Here is a 6,888-nt window from a genome sequence, read left to right as displayed (position 1 = left end):
TATCGGATCTACTGACGCATTAGTTGCTGATGCATTCGTTGCATTCCAGATGTAGATGTCACATTCAGGTCTTGACTTTTTGTTGTGATATATTTCTCTATATTCATAAACTTCTTTGTTTTTTGAAATTCTTTTTCTTTTTCTGCCTTCCATTTTCTATATTCTGACCCAGATGGTTTTCTTTTGATAAGATCATTGTATTCAGACATTTTGCAATAAATTAAGTATATCTCTTTAAATCCATATAAATTTGAACATAAATTACCTCAATAAAACTTCGTAAAAACGCTATTTGAGCTAAAGAATTTTTTAATAGCGTACACGTGTAACTACGTAATTGCAGCTCAACACTTATTGATTAATAACCCCTGTTAGTGTTAAAAACTCAACATCGATTGGTTAATTACTAATTTATTGTTTTTTAGTTTAACTCGTAAAGTTTTATTACGTCTTTGTAGAGTTTTCTTGACGTTTCTTTTAATATGGTTAATTTTTAACAAGTATAAATAAGTACTTACAACTATGCAACTTTTCTTTTCGTTTGTAGACAATAATAAAAGACAATAATAAGTTTTTAAGTAAAATAATAGTACTTTTAAATAATTAAAATGAGATATAATCTCGACCAATATAATAGTTTTGCGCTAAATTTCACCCCTTTATAATCGGCACCCTGGGCCATCGCCCAACCAGGCCCTACCCTAACGCCACTGTGTATATATACGTGTGTATATATACGTGTGTATATATACGTGTGTATATATACGTGTGTATATATACGTGTGTATATATACGTGTGTATATATACGTGTGTATATATATATATATATATATATATATATATATATATATATATATATATATATATATATATATATATATATATATACGTGTGTGTATATATATCCCAGTGGGCACGGTACGTTTTAAAAACGTTTATAAAACGTTTTTATAAGATTTAAACCTGATAAAAACGTCCAAAGAACGTTTTAAAAACGTACTGTGTCCACTGGGATATATATATATATATATATATATATATATATATATATATATATATATATATATATATATATATATATATTTATATATATATATTAGAGTGGTCCAAGTTATTGCGTTAAATTTTTTTTTAATATCAATTTGGGTCATAATGGTTCTTAATTCTATACATGAGAGGAGCCCTTAAGCTAAAAAAGAGTCAGATTCAGAAATATTTAGAGACAGCGCAAAGTTGAACAATTTTAGCGGACACTAAAAATATTATGTAATTTTTCAATTTTTTTTGGCTTATCCGAAGTTGTTATACTCTAAGTGTGAGAGTAAGTACGAAGTAATGGTAGTTTTGTTCATGTGAAGTATAGGGGAGAGCGGGGTTGGTTGTCACACATTTTACATTTTAGGCTGCTCAGCTTTTAATTTTCATCCAATCAATGCCAAACTTTGCACAAAGCTAGTTTAACTATTTCCAGTAACTATTATAACATTTTTATGACATTGAGTGAAATATTTATTGCTGTAAAATCATTTTTCAAAGACCACTTCTGTGTGACAACTAGCCCCGCTCACGGGGTAGGTTGTCACATGGTGCGGGGTTGATTGTCACATTTGGATTTTGACAAGTTTAGATAAGAATTTAATGTAAAACGAGTACAAATTAATTTCGTTTATGTTTTACTAAGAAAAATAAAAATAAAATACTATAAACTGAAATATATTTTAAATATAACACATTTAACAAATTTAGTTTATCACTATAAATGTTTTTAAATTTGGTTTTTTAAAAATTATTGGATAAAGAACACAATTCACAAATAAACTGTTGTAAGCCTGGTGTGCATTCTTCATGAGCCCATTTTTTGCAAACCTGACATTGAATCCACTGTTCTCTTGATCTGCTGTTAGAAAATGATTCAAAACAATAGATGCATAGATACTCTTCATCTTCAGATGAATTTAAGACTATAGAAGGTTTTTTCGTAGCAAGATTTGCTTTTATTAATTCTTTTTTACTTCCATTCGTAAATGATTTACAATTCCTAATAAAAATTTTTTTATTAGTTTTCTTCTTTTTATAATTAGCAAGCCATGCTTTGACAGGCGTGTTAGTAAGAATCATAGTTGACCGCTTTTTCCTACCTCTTTTTGATGCTAACCTCGGGCCTGCTTTAGGCAAAGGCCTAATACTCTCAGGTGGTATGATTGAATTGTTAAAACCTAATGTAGTGATTGGGTTCTGATTAGAGGTTTTATTTGATACAACTGGATCTTCTATTGTTATGTCTACCTGATTATCTGGTATCTGAATAGATTCTTTAAATCTTTTATTTGCTGGTTCTGGTTGCATTGAACAAGATTCACAGTCTTTTTTATTTGAATCAGCCTGTGAACAAGGTGGGTCAGGGCAATCAGTTACATAGTTAGGACAGTAATCAATTTCAGTAAAAATATCAGGATTTAACGGGTAAATACCTGTTGCAGCAAAACCAATTAAAATATTGTGGGGAGATACAGCCTTTGGAAATGCAATGTTTACTGTTTTTGGAATATCATATATTGTAACAGTTTTCATTACTAACCATGATGTCATAGCAGTATTTATATAGTTTTTGAGAGGACCATAAACTGCCTTATCCAAGGGCTGCAACTTATGTGTGCAATGTGGTGGGAAGGTAAGCCTTACTATTCCATTATTTTTTGCCAAATCTAATTCCATACTAAGATGGGTTTCGTGATTGTCAAGCAACAATAAACAAGGCTTTTCTTTAGTACATTTTGTATTGCCTACAAAATGTTTTAGATATTTTACAAAGTTTTCTTCTTTCATCCAACCACTTGGATTTGCATCTCCTGCACTTCCTGTTGGTGCACTGATTAGGAAATGATCTTTAAAGTTTTTACGAGGAAAAATAAAAAAAGGTGGAATGCTATTTCCAATAGCATTTATTGTGCATGCTAATGTTACAAGAGTTGCTCTTTCAGCTGACGTGATGGCTCCTACTTGTTTTAATCCTTTTTTCGCAATAACCTTTTTAGGTTGCTGTACAGTAGTTACAGCAGTTTCGTCCATGTTCCAAATGTCATTTGGTGAGAACGAGTATTTTTGCATACAGTACTGCAAATTGCTAAAAAATGATGCAACATTCTGCTTATTGAAACTTGTCGCTCGACTTAAACTAGTAGCTTCAGGTTGCCTAATGGAAATATTTGAATGGCGCTTTATAAATCCTGTAAACCAATCCTTACCAGCTTGTTCCTTTACAACCCAAGAATTGGGAACCTTCATATTATTTTTAATTGCTAGCTGGAAAGCAAGTTTTTTTACTTCGGTAGGAGTTAAACCAAAATATATATCTGCTGCTCGCAACAGGTAGGTGACCAGTTCTTTTTCTACTTTTTCTGGCAATATCAATCGACTTTTGTATCCTATAACATTCAAGGAGGTGGGGTTTTCATTTTTGTCAATTAGATCTGCTATAGAACCATGTGATGGGTTAGTAATAATAATTTTTTTACAATAACGTGCTAATGTTCTGTAATTAATGCCATGGTTTTTTGCTGCTGATCTAATAAAAATGTTATTAATCTTTACATCTTTAACAGCACACATTATGACATCTCCAGAAGTATAACCTCTATCAGTTTTTCTTTTAAAATTTCGTACCATGTTTATTACTAAGCAAAGAAAAATATTTGCAAATAATGTAAACAAAACATTAAAATATATATATATATATATATATATATATATATATATATATATATATATATATATATATATATATATATATAAACCCACTAAATAAAAACAATGCACAAACAAAACAACAGACAGTTTTACAAACTAAACAACAGCTAGTTGTTTAGTTTGTTAACAAAACAATAAACAGTTGAACTTCTGTAATCCTTTTTCTATAATTATACTAAACATTGGATCGCAATCTAAAGTTATGCACGTTGAAATAAAAATAATTTAGATTACAGATATTTAGTTAAACAAATATAACACTTTGACTTTAGATTTTTAAATAATATCTTAAACATTAAAATAATGCGGACAAATAAATAAAGCCACTAAATAATCTGCAAGCGGCATTTAATTTGCAGCGCATGGAGTCGAGGCAATTGTGACAACCATCCCCATATATTTTGTGACAAGCAACCCCTTCTGAGTAAGTTGCTGGACACCTGTACATTTACCTAAAAGCGTGAGAATTTCATGATAATTTTTTATGGATTAAGTTACTCAAATGAATAAAGTACTTTATAAATCTACATTCAAAACACAATAAAATAATTTTCGTTTGGTAAAAGAAAATTTCTGAGTATACTCAGAAATTTTCGCATATATGCGAAATTTAACTTTTTCATATCAAAAACCTATAAAAACGAATAACTTTTCTTCTACACGCTAAAAAAAGATGAAAATTACTGTAAAAATGTTTTTTTTATATAACATTTCCATTGTATGATTTGAAATTTCTATATCTTATTTACATTTCCTGTAATAAACTTTGTGACAACCAACCCGCGTGACAACCTACCCCGCTCTCCCCTAATGAATATAATAAATGTATGATAATTTTATAATAAATTAAATATAGCAATCTATAAAATGAGATTTAAAAAAAATATATATTATTTGTATTGCAACCTTTTTTGCTTAGTCACTTAATTATAATTTAAGTCAACTTTTAGTTGCTTTCACTTCTTCTCATGTTTGTAATCCTGCATGAGTCCTCACTATTATTAATATGATTATTGATTATTGATTAAGTCAATAATAATTGATTATTATATCACACGCAGTTGTCTCTAATTTGAATTCTTCAAAGATTCCAAGATAAATTATATTTTTAAGATTAAATTAAATATTTATATATTCATTGTTCAAACTGAAAATTGTTATTGTTAAACTAAAAATTATCATTCTATAGTAGACTAGTAGTAGTAGTAGTAGTACTAGATTATTTCAATTATTCATTAAATTTTTTTTTTAATATTTCCATGAAACATAAGTTTTCAATAACATAAACAGAACTGGTAAACTCTAGGCAATGGTTGTTGATTCATTGTTTAAGTAAAAATGGCAAAAGCTCCAACAACGAAAAGTTCTGCCAGTGTGTGGTTAATTAGAAACTCAACCAAAGAGTTGGAATGCTTCAGACTAGGGCTAGCGAAACCGGTTTACCGGTTTACCGGTAAATTGGTTAAAAATTGTTTAAATTTGTCGGTATTTTTCAAATAATTTACCGGTAATTCGGTAAAATTTTATGGAAATTCTGAATAAATTATTAGTAGTATTTTTTTCTAACTAAAAAGAAAAATTCTACAAAAAAAAATTTTTGTAGAATTTTTCTAACTTTTTTACATATTATAATAAAGCAGTTGAAATCGCAAAAAATTAAGAACTTTATAATGGAAAAGAATTTTGTTTTCTTACAATATTACAATACGAATTTCTTAAAAAAAAAATACAGCCTACTTGATTGATTTTTCTTAAATTTTCGTTTTTTAATAGAGAACGAAAAATATTTACATACAATTAGGATTTGTTTATGTAGTTTATTTATAATTACATTCAGTTTATTTTGTGCTCGCGTCCCATCTGGTTACAGTTACAGGTGATATTTTATTTAATTTAAATAGTGCGTTAGTGAGTTTTTTTTAAATTATTTGGTTTTTTGCACTGGATGATAAAATTATTAAGTATCATAAAAAAAATTGAAAATAAACACAAAACATAACTTTGAAAATAAAGCGAAGATTCTATATTTTTATTGTGTTGAGTAAGTATTTCACAAAAAGTTTTTAAAATTATATTATAGAATATATTTGTATTGTGTTTCAAAATTTACATATTGAATTTTTTTAAAAAAAATAGCCTTATCTATGATGTCTACTGGATCCGGACAAAATCAATTGTGGAACCATTTTCTATCTGAAAGCTGGTGATTCGGCTATATGCAATGTATGCAAAAAAAAAAAAAAAAAAATGCTCTGGCGGCAGCACAAGTGGTTTGCACAATCACCTTCTAAGAAAACATAAAATTAATCTGCTAAAAAGAGTTTAACATGATAATGCAGAAGCTAGCTGTTCTAATATCAATACAACAACTTCCGTTACGAATGATACAAGTTCTAGATCAAAAATTTCTGATTATTTCAACATTATTAAAACGATTGATGACTCATTTCCAGCTGTTTTAGCACGACTGGCAGCACGAGATTGTTTATCATTTAAAAAGATTTGCACATCATACGATCTTCAGCAACTATTTAAATCCAAAGGATATGATTGCCCAAAGTCTCCAAAAACAATTAAGAAAATGGTGTTGCAGTACGGTGACAAAATCCGAAAACAAATCGTTACAGAATTATCAGAAAGAATAGCCCGTGGTGAATTATTCAGCTTGACTTTCGATGAATTGACATCTCTCAAAAATCGAAGGTTTATGAATGTGAATGTTCACTCTTATGAGAATGTATTTTGGAATCTTGGATTGGTGAGGATTAAAGGATCGATGCCTGCTGAAAAATGTATAACGTATCTTCAAAATACACTTAAAGAATTTAGTATTGCGATAGAAATTATAATTTCCATTACTACGGATGGGGCCGCCGTAATGAAAAAGGTAGGCTGATTACTGGACGTAAATCATCAACTTTGTTTAGCCCACGGCATCCAGTTATCAGTAATTAAGGTGCTGTATAAAAGATCTGTTTCGAATAATATTTCCGTAGAAAATCAAGAAGTGGCTATTACTGAATTTGAACATGGTGAAGATGAAGAGGACGATGTAATGGAAGATATTGGGGTTTTTGACGTTATTGAGGATACATCAACTACTGATTCATCAATTCAACATAAAAGTATAGGTCCAATAA

The sequence above is a fragment of the Hydra vulgaris genome, chromosome 04, assembly GCF_038396675.1.
Source record: "Hydra vulgaris chromosome 04, alternate assembly HydraT2T_AEP".
NCBI classification, from domain to species: domain Eukaryota; kingdom Metazoa; phylum Cnidaria; class Hydrozoa; order Anthoathecata; family Hydridae; genus Hydra; species Hydra vulgaris.
The sequence above is the reverse complement of the archived record's forward strand: the minus strand, read 5'-3'. Positions refer to the sequence as shown.